Raw genomic sequence first — 21,467 nt, 5'->3', positions numbered from 1 at the left:
TATTCATGTGCATGTAATTACAAATCAATTGCTGTTATTTACTTACCTCTTTTTATCTGATTTTTACTGCACTACAAGGACGGAGGTTTGTGCTCTCTGAGTGCTTCTTGTTTAAATCTTAAAACTTTTAATGCTTCTCAGCTTCTCAACTCCAAATCTTAAGAATAACCTTAAGTTTCTAAGACCAGCAGGGCATTATTGAAACATTTTTCCCTATTTTGATGTCAAAGAGGATTTTATTTTTTCTTTTCCAAGCAGCTGCCTGTAACAGAGTGGGTGAATAAAACATGGCACAATCTGTTTATCTTCCTCTGACTGACAGGATGATTTAGAAAAAAAGTGCTCTCTTTAAAAAAAACTCTGCCTTCATCATCAATGTCCATTCCTCTTTTTCAACATCCACCTTCGTCCTCTCTTATCCCCCTCTCTCTCATGATTCCTGGTGATTGGGAGGGGGTGAGGCATGCAGCCATCTGCTGCCCAGCAAATCCTCTCCTGCCTTATCAGCCTTAATTTGTTTATTAACGCCACTCCTGGGACAGCAGCGATACCTCTATCTCTCTTATCCCATCAATCTCTGCTCATCTTCCTCTCTATAGTCACCTAAGCTCTCCGCCTCTTTTCTCCTCTGTGAGCTTTTATCAGATGTTCCTCTTCCACTCAGTTTAGGCTCTTCAGCTCTGCAACTGTTTGCTCCCTTTATTTTACCTGGTAGCATTCATTTTTTCTTCTGTTTGTCTACGTCTGCCTTTTTCTCCCAGAAGACAGATTGTAGGAATGAGGTCAGAGACTGTGTGTTCGTGTGTCTGTGTGCAAGTGAGCATATGGATGTGGATATGAATGTAAGGCGACTGTTGAGGTTTTGTTTATGTAGGTGTTGCTCTTGCTGATGTCATTATGATCCCCTGCAGAAAAGACAACGGACACAGGAACATACCCTGGGGATAGGTGTGTGTGTGCATGCGTGTGTGTGTGGACCTTTCATTGAACCTGGCTACTGTCATATTGTATTTCTATGGAATCTATGTTTGCCCACACTACATCACTAGATAGTTTACTTTACTGCATATTCTTTTATCATATTTTCTTGCCTCGGGAAGTAATTAGAGATTAAAGGTTTACTCTAGCAACTCCTAGATCTTTGGGGACTGCTTTGTTTTCCTGGAGCTTAGATATTTAGCTGTTTTTTGTTATTTAACTCAGATGTGAAAAACGAGAATTTATGTATATTTTATTATTTGGTCAGCTACTTGATACTGTTTAGTAACATTTAAAAATCCCGAAACACACATACACAAAACTGTAACTGTAACTTTAAAAATGCAAATAATTTGTGAGTAGTGCGAAGTATTTTATTACCAATACAGGAGAAAATCTCTTCAAGTGGAACTAAAATTTATTTCAAAAAAATAAGATTTTGATATTGAGAAGACACAAAAAGTGGGTGGGGTGGTTGTGGGTATCAAGGGTCTCACAAACAACACATTATTATCCCACAAGAGATTTTGAAAAAGGAAGTCTGATGGAAAATGTCTGCTTCTTTGATAAAACTGGGAATTTAACATGTGCAACTGTCAGCGTCCAATTAAAGTTGAATGGGTGTGCACTGATGAGTTGAAGCTTAACATTCACTGTGTGGATAGGCTGATAAAACATTCATTAATTTAAAATACTTTGGCCATGCAGTTTGGGGTGAACTTTGGTACCACTCTAATGCTACAGTTTTTATGAGCTTCTGGCTGCAACTGCAGCCGAGGCTTACGCTGCTACTTTGTTTCTCAGCGAGGGAGTAAAAGCAGCTATCCTGCTGTGCTTTTTCGCTTCGCTCATGTATGACACAGACATTTATGGTTAATTCAACTTTCTTTCTTATGTCACAGTATTTAGTTGGATGACAAAAACACTTATAAACAGTGTTTATAAGCACTTAACAACAGGATGATGTATACATGTAACAATGATATATGTATACATATAAGATAAGATAAGATAAGATAAGATAAGATAAGATAAGACTTTATTAATCCCACAGCGGGGAAATTTGTGCGTTACCTCACCTGAGCTGAGGTAACGCACAAATTTCCCCGCTGTGGGATCAGATAGCAGAAGAAAAATACAAAAAAAATACAACAAATACAAATAAGTAAGATAATGCACTATATACAACAGTATGTTATTATGGATAGAGAGTTGTAAAAATGTGCAAGACATAAATGTAACTATTCTACCATTACTATTACTATATAAGTAATAGACATCTATAAGTATAGACATGTACACACGCACACACACATGTACACACTAAATGTACATATGTATACATATACATACACATATACCTGCACACGCCCATACATATAAAAGGTGCATTATGCATGAGTTGTGACCGTCGATGTCCACAATGTCCAGTGACTCATGACTGAGGAGCTAAAGAGTGTAACTGCATATATACAGTACTGTGCAAAAGTTTTAGGCAGGTGATTAAAAAAATGCTGTAAACAAAGAATGTTTTCAAAAATGGAAGTGCGACTCATTCATTTTCATCAAGCAACAAAATGCAGTAAATTAACCAAAGAGAAATTTAAATCAAATCAAGATTTGGTGTGACCACCCTTTGATTTCAAAACAGCATCAATTCTTTTAGGTACACTTACAAACAGTTTTTGAAGGAACTCGGCTGGAGAACTAACTTGGAGAACTAACTACAGATCTTCTGTGGATGTAGGCTTCCTCACATCCTTCTGTCTCTTCATGAAATCCCAGACACCCTTGATGATGCTGAGATCAGGGCTCTCTGGGGGCCATCCCATCTCTTCCAGTACTTCTTGTTCATGTTTATGCTGAAATGAGTTCTTAATAACTTTGGCTGTATGTTTGGGGTCGTTCTCATGTCTCAGAATACATTTGGGTCAAATAAACATTCATTTATATTTCTGAAAGCATTCTTTGTTTACACCTGCCTAAACCTTTTGCACAGTACTGTAGACTTATTTGTCTTCTTTGCAAGCTACATATAATCCTGTTTAGTTTTAGAAACAAAGTTTAACCTGCACACTGTTTGTTTGATGTTGACATGGTCAAAAACATACATGTTTAACCTGTAATTTTAAAAAGAGACATTTAAGGGAGATAGTACGTGCATTGATTTCATTGGTCAATAATTGAAGATCCAAATTGCACTAAACACTGAACATTGAACATACACTGGATTATACATATATATATATATACTGGAACATATTGGCTAAAATCAAGTGAATTGGAAATTATGATAAATATTGTTTTAATGTATGTGCTGTATGTGTGACCGACATGAATGAAAACATTAGTTCATTAAAAACATGGTCATGTAGCTATTTCATTGACGGGATGTAAAATATTGATTTAGCCTTCACGTCTCAAAAGTAAAGCCATCGTGACAGTGGCGTAAACCTGCTTTCAAACAAAATCCTGCAGGTGACAACTCCCTTGAATGAATTACGGTTGTAGCTTAACAACAACATCAAATACTTTGGCTACGCCGATCTTTTGTATAAAGTTTTTGTAGGTTGGTGTCTAGTTGGTTGTTCAGCTGTTGATTGGTGGTCACGTTTTACCTGCATTTCTGAGCTTTGAATGAAAAAATGGAATAAAATGTGTCTCGATGAAGAAGACAGTATCCTAGGCTTTTACCCGTTTCATGCTGGAGTAGTCTGCAGCTTGGGTGTGCCTCTCAAAAACAAACAACTAAGGAAGATGATGAAAAACTGGAAGAATCAACAGCGATAGCTGGCAGTGCAACGTGGGTTCAATGCACTGTTTGTAGTCTGTTATAGATCTGAGAGTACTGTGTACTCCTCACAGAAACAAAGAACGCAAAGTTGTTTTGTTCTTTTGATTCCAAATGGTGCATCAGAGTTGCAGCCTTGGGCAAGCTGTCTCATGCGCAAACACTAACTCATTAATTCTCTGCATCACTTAAATGTCAGCATTTCCTCCCTGCTTTACACAAAGCTTACTTATGACATCATGTTCTGTCTCTGTTTCTTGGCTCTCATTTGTTCATTCATCATGTAACACAGATCAGCAGTGATGATGGGCGCGCTTCATTTCTCCTCCTCAGAGGGAAAGATCTCATGTTCATCCAAAATCCTCTTTGTAGATCAGAACTTTAAATTGCCACACGGGTTCATAATCACCGTAGTGCAGCTTCCCAGTTAAAAGGGATGTACTGGAGTTTGATCTCGTATCTGTAGGGTGTGTGTGTTTGTGTGTGTATGCTGAGCCTTCACATACCTGTGGCTCTAAAGGTTAGCTTTGTATACCCGTGGTTATGGATACCATCAATTTGAGAGATCTGTGACGCTCCGTGAGTCAATGGGAGAGGCTGGCTGTGGCATGATAGAAAGCCACTCTGCTGATTGGCTAACACACACAAACATATATATATGAAAATAGATCTTACCTTCTTTAAGCTTCACTCTTGAGTCTGCCTATTTTTTATCACAGCTTATTTTCCTCTGCAATCACCAGGTAATTACATGGCTTGTTGCTTCATCAATTAAACATGCGCGTCTGACACGCAGACTTACAGTGTAGCACAATATTGATCACACCATTTTTTGATATGACAACACGAGTAAAGTGCTGACTATTTTCTAATTGAGATTGTTATTTTAGCTGTTAGTTATTGTCTTTTTATTGCGCCTTGATTCTCAGAGGCAGCAGGCTCTCTAGAAAAGAACACTGTTTAAATGAATAGTGTATAAAATGTAATTAATCAGCCCTTCGATTTGATTTAACGCAGAGCCCTGGATATAACACAGAAACACACATATGCAGCAGATGAAACTACAAGGTAAAGACCAATCAACAGGCAAAAAAATCCAATAAAATAACACAGTAAAGCTAAACAGCGCCCCTTTAAAGATAACAGCCAGTGCTTTTTTCTCAGTGGAAACCCGTCTCGTATCACTTCAAAGCGCCAGTCTTTCCAGATCATTTTATCTTTATTACAAGCCCTCATATCACACGATAGCTGCGGTCATCATTTGCATTATTGCTCCTTTGAACTGTCTCTCTTCAGCGGAAAAGACTTCCTCTTTTGTCCTCTTTGAATACGTGCACATCTGCTGTGCGGCTCATGGAAAACCTCATGCAAAAGAAGCAAAGTGTTTGCTCTCAGGTCATCTGCCGCCTGTATTATTCATCTGCAACATTTCCACCTCCCAACACATGAAATATGAATGAGACCGAGATGACCTGGAACCACTGAAGACGCAGTGCCCAGCAGGGCAGTTTGACTTGGAGGGGCGCTTTAATGCCACTCTGCAACTTATATTTGATGTTTAGTAATGTTCTAAACTCATTCAAATGGATAAAGATTTTTTTGGACAAAACCGCCAAGCCAGTCAATTTGGTGGTCAAACAGTGTGTCTGCAACAAACAGGGTGATAGGAGATATGTGCTATGTAAGAAGAAGCTTAATGGAGAATTTCGCCAACTAAAACTAACTAGTAAAAAACTGGGGGATAATCTCTTTGCAACAGTCCTATCAATTATAACAAGACATGCAAATCGAGGCTCAAATTGCATCTACACCCTGCACATAGTTGGAGAGGAGCAGGAAGATACGAGTATCTGTGCTCAAGGACTTATTTTTTGCAATATTTTCACTCTAGCATTTTTATCACACGTTCAACTTTGACAGCCAGCATCCTTCCTGTGCCCATTGTGCTGCCATCATAATCAAATGCATTTTTTTTCACTTGCTGTTAAAACGTTTTAAAACCATTTCTCGCTGATGCTCGGCGCCCAGCCGGCCTGCTATAAAAACAAAGTGCACTTCTTATTTTTACATATGTAGCCCAAAATAACCGTTTTCAGATTCCTGCGGAGACGAGCACTCAGCAGCTGTAGTAAAACTTCTCTACTGTACAGCTCTTCATATCTCCACAGAGACCTGTAGTCCACACACATACCACAGTCATTCTGCCTAATTAGGGGTACTCTTCCACACTTCCACCTTTTGATGTTGCCTGTGCTCGGAGCCTCGCGGGCTCCCCCGCCCACTCCCTGGCCTCCCCTCCCTCTGATGAGACTAGTAGTATAGGTGTTGCTGACAGTGCCCCCGGGTGGTGCCTCATTAACCCACATTTCAGTGGCTGATGGTAAACAGAGAGCCGGGGGGGGGGTTTAGTCTGTTTGTGGGAATGCGTCTGAGATGTAAAATGGAAATGCTGAACGATGCTTTTGAAGATACTCTTCAGCTTGTGCATACCAGGATGTTTTTTTTTTCTTTGAAAAACCATTTATATTTATTTTACATCACCCAGTTCCCCATGTTATTGTCAAACTAGTCTATTGTAATGATGTATTCATTTACGGCTGGAAGCTGGAGCTTAAAGATTGGAAAGGCATGATTTCTGCTTATTCATTCTAAATCCCTAAGTGGAAAAAGCCCACAGGATGCTGCTTGGCTACTATTAAGCCCCAAAACATTTAGTTAAATAAACAAATCCACCGTTTGAAAGTCTTTGAAGAGGTTAAATGTTGTATCGTGTTGCAATCTGTATCTGCAAGCCTACAGGTGCCATTTTCCCATTCGTCACAGGTCATCATTTCTCTTTGCTGATGAGATGGAAGCAAACGTAGAGTCTTTTTGCAGCTTAACTACCAACAGTGTAGTCTGAGGTGTGGGTGGGTCATGCTAGTATCAGCTGGCACAGCTTTAAGCTTCTAGCTTCAAGCAGGGTAAGGATCAGTTTACAGAAGCTTGGCTACCTCCTCCTCACATTTCTAGATGCTTTTTTCCTCTTAATCATGTAGTTGTCACCCCCAGTGGGAGCTGACTCAATTGCACATCTTACCTGGAGCCTCAAAAGAGATATTTTATTTTCAAAGAATTATGACACATCCAGTCGTATTTGATGTGGAAAACTGGTTGAGATTCCCTTGAAAGAATACGTTGAAGCTGGAAGAAGAAACTGGAAAACACTCCACTGAAAACCTCTGTGGATTAGAGCTGATGTTTTTCTTGTTGTGTGTTGTGAGTGAAACGATTTGAAAGGACCGAGGTGATGAAGCTGATTCCCCAGGACATCACTGCTGAAAAGCAGACTCCTTTTCTAAGTAGTGTTTGTTTACTGTTGTTTTACCTCAAACCTCATGATATAGCGCAAGAAAATTTTAAGTAATGATATTTCTGATAATACAGAAAAAAGTCAACATTTTCTTGCTGCAGCATTTAAAAGTAAGTGAAGGTTATTTAATTATAACACGGCAATAAATCTTGGGCAGAGACAGCACAGTAGGTAGAGCACTCACCCCATGATTGGAAGCTCAGGGGTTCAAATCCACCAAACAGCTACCCTGAGGTACCCCTGAGCAAGATACCGTCTCTACGCACTGCTCCCCGGGCGCTGTATTGGTGGCTCCCCACTGCTTCACAGGGTGAATGGGTTAAATGCATCCATCCATCCATTTGCTTCCACTTATCCTTTTCAGGGTCGCGGGGGGCGCTGGAGCCTGTCATAGGGCAAGAGGCGGGGTACACCCTGGTCACCAGTCTGTCGCAGGGCCAACACACAGGGACAGACAACCATTCGCACTCACATTCACACCTAGTGGCAATTTGGATTATCCAATTAACCTATCCCCACAAGCTGCATGTCTTTGGACGGTGGGAGGAATCCGGAGTACCCGGAGGGAACCCACACAAACACGGGGAGAACATGCAAACATGTGCGGCAACAGTGCTAACCACCGTGCTGCGTTGGGTTAAATGCAGAGGACAAATTCCCTGGGGGATTAATGAAGTGTACAAAAAAGCCACTTTTTACTACAAGCCTCATCCAAGCACTTTTGTCGCTTTGTGTAACATTAACACACACTTACACTCAGATTCATGCATCAAGGGCCATTTGGGATTCAGTATTTTGCTCTAAGAATACTTTAACCTCCTAGGTTGTGGACATCACATTTTGGGTTATTTAGGGCCTGATATCCACTTACGAGGACATTATACTGCTACTATTCTAGAAACATTTTAAACGACTATCGTCATATGTGGCTCTCATTTTTCTTAGAAGCAAAAATTTGGTAAAAAATAAAAATCTGGTAATTCTTTGTTTTTACATTCATCGGGTCCCAATCAGCCCAAATATCAAAGAGAAAATCAAAATGCATGCCATGGAAGAGTTCGGGTCTTAGGAGGTTAATATGCAAACAGGAGTAGTTTGGGAATCAGACTGCAGATCTTCCAATTTTTAGGTGACCCGCTCTACCGCCTGACTCACAGCCGCACCAGTGATACAGCACAAGCTAAGTATAAGCACACAAGTAGCCTGGGTAGTGTTTTATCTTGAAATTTAAAGTAAAAGTACAAAGTTTACATTTTTTACACTTTAATTTAACAACAACTAAAGTTACTTAACCTTAAGCCTGCATTATAATGCAGCTAGCCAGAGCAGCTAGCCAGAGCAGCTAGCAATGCTCGTCGTTTGTTTACTTTTGGGTTGTACATCATCAGCTGCTAGCATCTCCTCCTTTGTAGCCTGGTTGTACATATGTTTCTGCATCAAGTGGTGAAACAGGTTTGTTGTTTCCACCTTCAGCAGCTTTTCAACCGTTTTCTTGCCTATTTTTTAAAGCACTGTGCTTTGTTGAAGGTTGTAGAGGCTCCCTTTATAGGTATTGAATCCTCACCTGAGGCTCTTGCTTTCAGACATGATATGACATTATGACACTTTGTGATTACATGAAAATTTATACTATTATTATTGCGATTGCTATGATATGGCACAGCAGTATCAAACATATTAGCAACATACTTATTGTGCTGTTTCTTTACAATTTCAAATTTTTCCCCTAAAATGGGATTAAGAGGCAGAGGTGGGACCAAGTCATTGTTTTGCAAGTCTCAAGTAAGTCTCAAGTCTTTATCCTCAAGTCTCAAGTCAAGTCTCAAGTAATGTCAGGCAAGTCAGAGTCGAGTCTCAAGTCACTGGTGTAAAAGTCCGAGTCAAGTCACAAGTCTGAAACTTTGAATTTCAAGTCCTTTCGAGTCTTTAAAAAAAAAAAAAGAAAAAAGTATGTTGCAGTTATGCTAAATGTAAATATTAGACCATGTAATTTTTAAATCTGTGTTTTTCTCAACACATGACAAAATAGTGAACTTAGAAAATATACACAAATTGTGAAATTGCACCTCTTTAAAATGCAGCTCAATTAAACCTAGCTCCAAGAATAATTTTCACCGACAGTTCTGAGATAAGCTGCATGTTATTCTTGGATGCGGTTGTAGGACCGGTGTTGTGCCAAAAAGTGATTGTCTGCCAAAAACTGATTTCCGGTATTTGCCAAAAAGCGATTGCTCATATTTAAAGTGCTATAAGTAACTTGTTGGGCTATAATATGTTAAACATATGTCAAATGCATCCCTTATGGATGACATAAAGTCATCTTGAGCCACAAACAACATTCGTGTAGCAAGATACAAGCCGCAATCAGTTTTTGGCAGCGACTTTTATATAACCTTTATTTATGCAGTAAAAAAAATCTCATTAACATTAAAAATGTATTTTGTAAGAGTAAGTTGGCCAAGAGCACAGCAGAAATGGCAGCAAATATTACAATAGTTCTGTAAAAAGATTTTAAGTGGGGATAAAGGACCGGATTGGTTATAATGTAAGTACAAGTTGTAAAGATACTTAAAAAACAGATAATTTTTTAATTCTTTATGTAACCCCTTTGTATCCCCTGTTCACCGAAGTCTATTTACGAACATACGTAAAGATATTACACATAAAAAATACACAGAAACACTGGAAATCACTTTTTGGCAGACAATCACTTTTTGGCAGACAATCACTTTTTGGCACAACACCGGCTTTAAAATCGCATGACAAAAATATCATATACATTAAAAAAACTGCATCACCAACGTAGCCTGGACAACATTTGCTAGTTAGATGAAGTCAGCTATCTCATCGTAGCATATTTATATGCATATTTATAATTATACGCTTCTTGGAGTGAGTGCATACACTCGTGAAGTTTAGTAACTTCCGGTCACTGCAACAAGCCCAGGTACAGTTTACCGACAGATGGGTGCAGGACCTTGAAATGCACCGTGTAGAAAGTAAAGACCATCGTACGTATCATAAGTTTACCAGTCTCACAAATCGTCGTCATAAATACACAATCGTTAACCGTTTATTAATATAACCTTTGAGCTTAACGGTAATTAATTAGTAGTAGAAATAATTTCTGGTACGCGTTACAGAAATGTAGCAGTGACAATAATACTGTATGCTGTAATCGCACTGGACAATTAGTGATACAAAACAACTGTTTTATTCTGTGAATAAAAGTATATGTTTTTGTCAATGTACCATAATAACAGAAGCGAAACGCAATATTGTGTCAGGACAATTCACTATTTATGCACAATAAATAAAGGAGCATAGCGCGACAATTTCTGTTCAGCGCCAGACTTGCTTGTAACCTATATCACCAATTATGTTATGAAAATGACGCATTAACTACAACAGCAGACTGACCTTTGTGTAAATGCTTGGAGCAGACTAACCTGTGAGCTGGAGTGTTCTGGGACGTTATATTTGATCTTTGAATGGCTGCAATCCAGTCCCGTCTTTGTTACTTCGGAAACATGGCTCGAACAATTTCTCTTCAACGACGTAATCCGATAACAACCGATCTCTTTACCCGTCGGCTTCCCGTGGCTGTCATGCGACCGGCTATTGCAGTTAATAATACAACAGCTTCTTGACATTTTTGTGTTTCTTTTTATCGCTGTGTGACTGATTTCAATTGAAAGCCTGCGTGCGCTAGTACCGCTTGCCACGAGTTCCCAGAATCCTTTGCGGTTCTACCCGTGAATGACGTCACATTTTCAATCTCTATATAATATGCATGTTAAATTTTATATTTGGGGTAAAATATCAAGTCTTTTCAAGTAAACCGGTTCAAGTCCAATTCAAGTCCCAAGTCATTGGTGTAAAAGTCCAAGTCAAGTCACAAGTCTTAGAACATTTTTTCAAGTCAAGTCTAAAGTCATAAAATTAATGACTCGAGTCTGACTCGAGTCCAAGTCATGTGACTCGAGTCCACACCTCTGTTAAGAGGTATAGTTTCTTGAGAGGATTTCAAGTCAACAAATTACATTAAAATGTGCTTGATTAATATTTTGTCCTTAAAAAGTTGATCCAAATTTTCTGTAACGGTTCAAAGTCCACTGCACATGTTCTCAGACAGGAAAAGACTACGTTTTCCACGAGGCTGCTCACACTCAGTTCCATCCAGACCCTTATCTTCTTTCTGTGATTAGAATTTCTTCAGCCTCCCTCTTCATTGCTTTAATTTGCATCTAAAACCATTTAGTAAACTAATCCTTCTAATAGAAGTAAATGTATAGACTCTGATCCCTCAGTGCTCTTCCCTCTTCTCTGTGCATCCTCCCCCTGACAGGAGAATGAGAGGCACTTCACTTCATTAGGTTACTAGTTTCTTATTACCTGCTGAGCCCCGCGCACCCCTCGTCTTGCAATGTGTGTGTGTGCCCTGTCTGTCTGTCAAAGCAATGAACTCTAATAGTCTCAAATGTAAGGTGACTCATCTGGAATGAGCCATTGTTCTTGATTACAAATAAGACTGGGACCTCCATTATTTATTTCTGCTGTTTTTATATATGAGAAACACAGTATATTTGATTTTCCATCATATCAGATGAAAAAAGTTTTAATTGATTCATTTTATATTCATTTTACCACACAGATTGCACTGAAACTCCTTTGTGTTCATGCCTCGAAATGCTTGCCTGCAAGTCAGAGTCTAAAATGAAACATTTCGATCATGTTGTTAGAATTAAGTTCTTTTTCCCAGATGAATTTCCTCTCTGGCTCAATCTTGCTTGTGTGCATTAATCTAAAATTGAAATGGCGGTCAGATGTTTCTTACGTAAGACACTGCAGATAAGCATCTCGATCAATGGACTTTAACGCAGAGGCCAGATTGCTCTGGAGGATTGAAGCTTGCTGTGAATCGACAGTTACAGGGATAGAGACGTAAACTGGTGGATCAGTGCATGGCTTACAAAGACAGAGGGCAGGCGAGCAGGAAAAGCATCACATCCAGGTCGCTTATGCAAAACTAGAGGCACATATGATGAATATTTCAAAAAGCAATGAGGTGTGTTTTGTTTTAACTCAGCCTGATTCATCACTGCCTCACAGTTGAGCTGCAGTTTGTTTAAAACGATTGCTGATTTGCCTAAATGTGTAAGGAAACTGTTATCGTGCCATAGCTTTCTTTATTTAGACAGACAACTTTTACCCAACCACCTCACCCACTTAAAAGAGGACAGAGGCAGTGATATTGTACACTTAGCATTTGGTGGTGATTTATTACTTATGAGCTTTCTCAGACTGCCTCACATTTACAAAGTCTGCTCCCTTGGTCACCGTGGAAGTCATTATTGTTGCAGGCAGCTGTTATTGCGGCTTCAGAGGTCTCTAAAACGGAAACCAGTCGGTCGTATTTCAGTGCCGCTTGTGAGTGCTGCCTTTGGGCTCGTGTAAAGTGAAATATCACAGCAGCCGCCTGTGTTGGAGCTGTATTGGAGTCTAGGCTGCGTGCTGGCACACAGTGTGTGGACAGCAGTCTGCCATTTTCTGCCACACGCTGAGTTGCAAGCGCAGTGTGTCTGTACATTCAAGTGCATGTGCACTCCCACGCATTTGAAGTACTCTAAGGCGCTGCGCTGGCTTGGCTTAGAAGACATGAAGATATATTTGAATCTGGCTTTGTCTGTTTGTTTTTTTAATCGTTTTGTGCACAACGTTTTTTTTACTTTGTCAAAACAATCTTCGTGCAGTGTCTTGACTCAGCGCCACAGCTGATGTGAAGCGCAGCGTAAAGGACAACAAACACAAACAGATCTAATTGACTGTGAAAGTTGTCTTCAGAAGTTTACTGCCACAGCGCATCCAGCAATGACTGAGCTGATTTAAGTCGCTGTTTTTCAAAAGCATCTTCCAGATTTTCACATTCTGCTCCTTAGGTGACTGTCAAAAAGCCTAATTTTGAAGTTTTGAAACCAGTTTGGCCAGTGCGCACAGAGGTAATCGGAAAAAGTTGAATTTATCAGTCTCCATTTGTCTCACCGTGTGCCCTTGCTTGGCCTCGCTGTGCGCTCTGGCAAGTCTGTCACTCTCCTGCGGTGCCTTCCTGCAGCGCTTTCCAGCTGTGCTAACGCTGGCTTGCCTTCATTTCACACAGCACAGACCTTCTGATTCAGACACCTGCTGAGACGCAGCACACTTTGGCAGCAGGTAAACCTTTTCATGCCGTGTCAGGTTTAAGGGTGTTTAAATATTGTTTTCCCAGTCAGCCCGACCACCTCACAGAACGCTTGAGGGAATCTTTTCATAGTTTTTTTAGACACCATCAGGACGTGAGGACCTTGATGTAACTTCCGTTTCTGAATGACAAATTTAAGTAAATTTTCTTAATGCCTTAAGTTTCAAAGTTAGGTAATTAAATCCACGACAGCAGCAGCACCATTACCCTAAATGATTTTAGCATGCTTGGAATGTGTAGATTTTGTTGATATCATTAGAAACTCCTGATTTCTAAAGGCTGGGCATTGGTATTATATTGGACTACAATATATATTATAGCTTTTATGACGCTTTTCTGACCCACTACTTTGCTTATAAACCTAGAATAACAGTATATATTAATTCTACACCAAGTCAGCCACAATATTAAAACCACTGACATGTAAAACTCTGATCATCTCGTTACAACACAATATTGTTTTAGGAAACCTTAACTGCTGGCATTCATGTGGAAGCTACTTTGAAAATCTAAGCACAATCTGCCTAAAGACTGTTGGAGATGAAGCATTTGCCCTTATTTGATGAGGCTCTCCCCAACGTCAGTGGACCTCCTCAGCCCAGCAGGACAGTGCACTGGACATTTCCCAGAAACAGCTCGACAAAAGATCTAACGCACTGACCTGGCTTCCAGACTTCCCCAATTACAATCCAATCGAGCATTTGTAGGATCTACTGGAAAAAGCACAATCTAAGGAAGGCTCCATCCGGCAAACCACGGGACCCAAAGGATCTGGTGCCAACGTCCCGGTGCCAGATACAGACCGCGCCCTAGTGAATGCCCCGATGGGTCAGTGCTGTTTTAGTGGCACATGAGGGACCTACAGTGCTCTAGTGTTTTTGCCTATTGGTGTGGAACATAGCAAAGGCACAAAGAGTAAAAAAGGGAGCTGCCAGACTCCCCAAAATGTCAAATCTGTAGCTGCCTGATTTTTGATGGCAGAATTTCTTGCATCTTGTGGATAAGGTTTGCAAGAATGAAAAGCTAATTATGCTGGAGTCTGAGCTATCGCCCTACTAGCAGTACAGGTCTGTAAGCAAAGAGTTTTTAGGACGCCTGCTGCAGTGTATTATATTTAAACCCTGAAAAATCTAGTCACAGATTCAGTGCTAACTGCTTATTATTCTAATTCAGTCAAAATGAGGCCTTAATTACTGACAGGAAGTGTTTTATTGTGTTATGATGCATTAGAGGCACATGTGACAAAATCATTGTAGATTTTAAACCAGTTTTGTTAGCTACATTTAGCTACATCTTTAATGTTTTTTAAAAACCATTGGCAAATTACTGGAATACACCGGGCAGGGTTGTGTTTAGTTCGGGCTTCAATGTGGTCACTGGAGACCAATCACATCTGCTTAGGACAATGCTTGGAATCCCACCAAATGTGGCACCCTGCTCTGGGTGGTATAAATTATATGACTAACAATGTAACTCAAATTTTTGGCAGAAGTTGCATTAGATTGTACAGAGCAGATGAGGAGGGCACGGAATAAGATAAGAAACTGCACAGTGAATACAGCCAGTTTTCAAAATAAAAGACTCAGGTGCAGACTGTGTGCTTTGCCTCTGCAATGCTCCTGTGGTGCTTTAAGCTAATATTTGTGTTGTCTTGTGCTGGATAAACTTTTATTGTTGTGTTTTTTAAAATAGATCACTCTTGTCAGCAGCAGGGATCCTGTTTTCCCTTTTTTTGAATCAAGATGGTTCTGATTCCTGAAAACATGACAGCAACCAGAATATGTTTACATCCTTTAATGTATCTGTTTTGTGATGAACTCATGGCATTTTCAGGAAATGTGAGCACTGAGGTGTGTGAATTAGTGTCAAGCTGAGAGGTTGCCAGACAGGCACACACATATATAAATAAACACACAAAGATGGACACACACACATAAATACACACCTGCACACAGATCTGGATGAGATAGACAGGCACAGTCTGCATGTTTGTAGGGAACACTAGGAGGTGTCAAAAACCACGAGCACATTATTATCACCTCTTCTACTACCGCACAGGATCTGAAAGACATCCAGCCTTCATCATTCAGACACATACGCACACACACACAAAGAAAGAGAGATGAGTAATAAGACAGCCTACTCTGTCTGCTCAGAAACACTTCTGCATAGTTTAGGAGGTTCAGAAGCACCCATGAGGAGAGGATGAATGAAACGGGCTGGAACAGCAGGGAATTGGCTCAGTGATTTAAATGCTCGCTGGATAAAGACAGAAAAAAGAAATAAATAAATGGGTCACTTCAGTCAGTGGCGATAACCAATTTCTCATTCCCTTTCTGTAAAGCCTATCGGTTTCAGTGGGATTGTCAGAGCAGGGTTATTCCATGAGCAAAAAGGCAACGAGAGAGGGAGTATGTGTCACCCACTGTTTCGCAGTACTGAGCTTAATTCTAAGCATTCAAATCTGTTTGAAATCTCCACATCTGGGGACAAACAAAATGTGAATGAAAAAGCTGCATCATATTTGCCGGGAGGACCAGGAGCCTGTGTAGAGGGGGAGTGGGAGAAAAAAGGAAAAAAGGGCGGATCTACCCAAGTCCCTGCCAATCATCCAGCACTCCTGGGATGGAGGAGGGGAAGTGTGGGGTGGGGTTCATTTCTAAATGACAGCCACTTGTCACAGCTTTGGAGCCAAAGCACTCTTCACTTCCCCGCATCCTGCAAGGGGCAAGGGGGGGAAAGGAGACTGGGTGGGTGCTAACGTCAGAAATCATGTGACCTGAGCTTTGCATGAGTCTCTGGTAGATTTTCTCATCATGTGGTTGAAGATGGTGGAGGTGGATGGAGGTTTAAACAGAAGAGCTGGGGTTTAACACAAGGTGGGCCGAGGCTTTTTTCTGTTTTATTAGACTTTGTTCTGCATCAGGCCTGCAGATTCATTCATCCCAGTCTTAGATGTGTGTTATCAGGTCAGTCTCTGTTGCTTTTGGCCTGTTGTCCTAGATTACGTTCATGTCTGCTGGGTAGTAGTAATGTATGGAATTTACGTCATTTGCTTCACTGCTTTTATTGTTAGCTTTACTGCTCAAAAAATACCCATTACTTGAAAAGCAACTGGAGGCTGGTGTAGTTGCAAAGTGTTGTACGGTGGTTCCACACTGGATGCTGAAGGTTAACTAAACTTTGAGGTGCTTTGTTTGGTATGTTGTTGTGTGCAGATTCAAATATATTTACATGATACTGTTGAGACTGTTTCTTAATATATATTGTTATGTCATTATAATAGTGTTTCTTGATAAGGGCCCACAATATTTCAGGATCATTTTAAATAATCTTATTTAATTTGATTAATCGTTTGTGTTTGCTAAATGGATATTTAAACTTCAAAGTTTAATTTTACACTGAGGCTTCAAAGTAGGTCCAACCAGTATGGGTTTCCTCTCTTACTACACTGTAACTAATTGCTATAACAATGCACAAAACTGCATGTCCGTCTTTGTGAATACGCTTGACTTTTTTGAATTTTGACCCATTTGAGAAAAAAATATAGACAGAAAGCTATTTCACAATAACACGGTACATTACCTTATTTTCCTTGAGTACACCTGTAATTTATCTGAGCAAAGTTATGCTGCTTCAGTTCCTCAGTTAGTTTGTTAAATGCTTAATTGAAGTCATTAATTTAGTGTTATGAGGGTTATTTCACAGTACTTTGAATCATTTTATAATAATACATTGTTTATTGAGATTACAGGAGCATTAAAATACCATTCTCATAATAAGCAAAGAGCTGACAGTATTAAACTGCTAAGCTTATATGTCACCCATCACAGTGATGTAATATTTTTTTATTGGAAGAACCTGTTTTTGCAGATTACAGTAGTTTAAGTGTAAAATAACAGTATGTTGCTGGCAAATCCAGCTGTCTGGACCTAACATTGTAAATTAACAGAAAAATGTTTTAAATTGTGATTTCTAATGAAAAATAATTACTGTATAAATTGTCCTTATGTAAATATATATTTATATATTATATATATATATTCTCCTCAGAGTGTTTTTGAGGAAGTCCATGAACGACCCCTAACTGATTAAACACACACATGTTCTTGTGATGTGCGTAATTCAGGATGCTCTCTCCTGTCAGACGAACACTAATTATGTAATTGACTCAACATCTAATTCACTCTAAAAAGGAGGACTCGGTTTGTTTTACAGTATCAGGATACATCTGCTATTCAAGCCTGAAGTCTCTGATGCCCATTGTGTTTCTCTCCTTTACTAGCAGACCTTACATATAGCTGCACCTGGCAGAGCAATCGTGTTTTTTTACTCCAAGAGTTTATTATTATATTTAGAAATGGCAGCTTATTGATTGATGTCCTGTTTTTCTTGCTTTTCTCTCTCTGTTAACTTGTAGCTCAGGGCCACGTCTGTCTGGCTCATTGGACGCTCCAGACGGATAGCTGTGCTGAGGGGAGTCTGAGAAGAGGAAGCTGGGCACTGTGGGATCTGAGCCAATGACCTGTAGGAGGAGGGAAGCAGCATAGAGAGTTGATTAAAATGGGGTAAGTTTAGAAGATCAGACAGCATGCTGCCAGCAGGAACTGTTGGCTGAAACAAGAGGATTTCGCTCCAGAACTGATTCTTGCAACATGATGCTCACTGTTAGAGTGAAAAGCAGATGTGCTGACAGCAGAATAAAGACACGCTTATAACACACTGATGATGTGTTTGCACATAGGCACAAATAGAGTTGTGGTCTTTTCACAGCAGCGACTTACTGCCATACACTTTATGTTTAATTGGAAAATCTTGCAACTCACAGAGTGAAGGTTTTATGCTAGATTTTCTTCAATCGTGCCAACAGAATGGGGTGCTGCTTAACTGAGCAAAAGAGCCAGAGAAGGAGGAACCTAAAGACCTTCAGTGTCACCAGTGGTTTAGACGCACAGTTTTGTGTTATATTAAGTAAAAGAGGATACAGGGATAAACTGTGTAAGCGACTGAAATAAGATAAAGTGACTCATTTTGTGTCAAATAGTGATATAATTGCTCTGTGTTTCAATAGGACAAAACTACTGACTGAAAACTACCGACCTTTGTCTGAATAATAACCAGATGGACATGGATTTATTTAGATACCTGAACAAAATATGTGGACCCCCAGTCTTAAAGTAGCCTCTTCTTTTCAGGTTTGAAGCACTGAAACTTGAATTTAAAGATTTACTCCAATTCACAAGAGGATTATCACCTAACACCGATGATGGCTGGTGAAGCCTTTCTTGCAGTTGAATTTCTTTCTGGTCCAGTCAGGGTGTGCACTGACTAGAGAAGCAACATCATTTTGACACAGGAAAGGGAGTTCCCAAATGGTGAATGTTTTTATAGGGAAGTTTTGATATTACAGTGTGACGGTATGAAGCATTTAAGTGGGTTAGGATGTTAAAGTTCGTGAGATTACAATTAGAAAAAGACTGTTCAAGTATGGCTTGTTTGGAAGGGTTTCCAGGAGAAAACCTCTTCTCTCTAAAAAGAACATGGCAAAGCTACAACTGAACAAACCACAAGACGTCTGGAACAACGTCCTTTAGGCACACAAGACCAAAGTGGAGATGCTTTAAGAGGCACAGTCTGGAGAAACTCAAGCACAGGATGTCAGCACAAATGCCTCTCACACACTGTTAAGCATGGTGGCGGAGGGGTGATGATTTGGGCTTGTTTTGCAACCTTGCATTGTTTGAGTTAACCATGAACAAATGTGAGGCCGTCTGTCTGACAGCTAAAGCTTGGCCCAAGTTGGTTACAGCAGGACGATGCAGAAGTGCTGTGGTGAGACTGTAAGAAAACAAATACATGGAAAACTCAGTGAACTGAAAAGAAGAGAGGGCCAAAGTTCCTCCACAGCAATGTGAGATGCACACACACCTACAGACAATGTGAGGTATTCATACAGAAACTTATCAGGTTATCGCTGCTAAACGTGGTTCCACAAGCTATTGAATCATGGGGTGAACTTACAGGACTGCATGTATATGCCATTAATATTTGATTTGACTAGAAGTGACTGGCCTACTTCCAACTGGGAAATGCAAAACTAAATCAAATGTTCCTGAAATAGACACAGACCTTTTTGGCCATATAATTTTAAATTGAAGGACTGAGTAATACACAAACTGATTCATTAAATTGGAGATTTTTTTGTCAGCGTTCTCAGCAATGCAGTAACTCTGACACTGAATCCAATCATTTGATTGATTTATTTCCTCATTTTGAAGCTGTCCTCTCCGTGCGCTCTGCCATCATATCTCGAGAAATCAGCCCCTGTGCATGCTGGACATGGTGACTGATTTACTTCCCTGATGGTGGGGATGAATTATTCCTCAGTTAGCTTGGTGACAGAGGGAGCAGAGAGCGCGAGACCTCCAGAGAGCATTTACTCTGGCAGTAATTCAACCAGAGAAAGGCACAGAGAGAGGGAGAGGCACAGGCATGTCGAGCAGGATGCTCCCTGCTATTCAGACACTCACACGCAAGCTAATTTAAAGCCAAATTTCAGATTTCAGCATTTTTTTCCCTCACAGCTGAACTGCGCACATGCATATTGTATGTGTCTTCTAAGCAGAATAACAGAGAAGTCACTCTAAGGCATCACTTAGTTTTGCAAGTAGTGATTTAAAACTGATTATAGAAATAAATCTGTTCATTTTGCAAAAAGAAAAAACAATACTGGATTTCTTTTACTTTGGGATGCAAGTAGGTAGTGAATGCACATACTTAATAACGATCAGATCATTAATGAAAAGAGGGCGTGGTGCACAAGAACCTGTCAGCCAAACATCAAGGATATACAAAAAACTATCAAAATGATTCACAGGCATTAAGATACTGATCGGTGTAAAGCAACAGAACATGCAAAACCTACAAAAAGTGGACTTGAAATAATGTAATTTCCCCGGATCACGAAGAATGACTCAGCCACATGAAGTAATATAACAAACAGAAAAAGCTGCTCTTATTCTACAACAAAGTGTTAGTCAATTCGTCCTTCTTTGTTGCATGTTTGCATTATTAAAACGCACAAATCTACTTTCATTTCCTTTAAAAAGAAAGCGTTGCCTAAACCAGCAGGACACAGGTTTACATGCTCGAGTGTGATTCAACCAGGAGTATTTTCTTACATTGCACTACATTTTCCTACATTTTTGTCATTGTCAGAGTAATCTACGTATGGGGATCCAAAGTGTTCAGGTAGCAGGACAGTGCATTTGAGATTAAATAAAAATGTAGTGTTACTTGTGCATGCGTGGTAGAGAAGCAGCATGCGACCTTGTGCAATGCATAACAAAAAATAGACAAAAGGAGAAGTCAGATATATCCGGCTTTAGATAATCACAGTACTTGTTAGTGCAATCACTCCACTCTTGTTTTCTTAATATGAAATATATGAAAATATCACCAGTCTCCTCCTTGTTCAAGATAAAGATAAAAGGATTATGTTTTTGTGAATGTGTGTCTTTCAGACTCTGCTGCTACAAGGATTCGTTTTATAAAAACAGATTCGTGCTTTTTTTCTGTTTTTTTGAGCATGTTCATCTAATTAGCAGCCAACAAATAAAATCCGAGGGAAACCGCCCACTGATTAACTCGGATCGCAGGGCTGCTTACCTCTAACCATGTAAGGAATGGCAATTTACTTATTACCGCGAAGCCTCGGAGAAGCGTGGCGGCCTGTTCGTGCTTTAGCATTTGAGAGCATCTGAGTCTGGAGATGATTTGGATTTTATTATTCACATAATGCATCAGGGATGAGCCCTCTGAGTCCTTGTTTCATAACCATAGTCATAATCACAGCCATGACCCTGCGCTACTCACTGTGATGTAGACCCGATGTGAGATATGGAGAATGAGAATTTGTATTGGGCGGTGAACTTGCTATTTGTACTCATTAAAGAGAGCGACAGAGCCACAGTACACCCGGTGCCATCTTGCCAACTGTCTTGGCTGCTAATCTGCAGCTATACTGTCTGGTTAGTCTGAAGGAAAAAAGCAGAACCATCCGCCAGTGGACTGCCAGGCAGTTATCTTCATTACTGTCCCCTCAGCTT

At 40.0% G+C, this 21,467-nt stretch overlaps 1 protein-coding gene across 2 annotated transcripts in view; it reads left to right on the top strand.

Moving 5' to 3' along the window:
- arhgef49 (Rho guanine nucleotide exchange factor 49) overlaps nt 1-21,467 on the top strand; it is a 75,088-nt gene that overhangs the window by 35,263 nt on the left and 18,358 nt on the right. For both annotated transcript variants that reach the window (XM_026143682.2, XM_026143681.2), the window contains exon 2: nt 17,780-17,927. The gene's annotated coding sequence lies outside the window, so the exon portion shown is untranslated. The remainder of the gene's footprint in view (nt 1-17,779; nt 17,928-21,467) is intronic.

This window comes from Astatotilapia calliptera, chromosome 16 (genome assembly GCF_964374335.1).
Source record: "Astatotilapia calliptera chromosome 16, fAstCal68.1, whole genome shotgun sequence".
In the NCBI taxonomy this organism is placed as follows: domain Eukaryota; kingdom Metazoa; phylum Chordata; class Actinopteri; order Cichliformes; family Cichlidae; genus Astatotilapia; species Astatotilapia calliptera.
The sequence above is the reverse complement of the archived record's forward strand: the minus strand, read 5'-3'. Positions and strand labels throughout refer to the sequence as shown.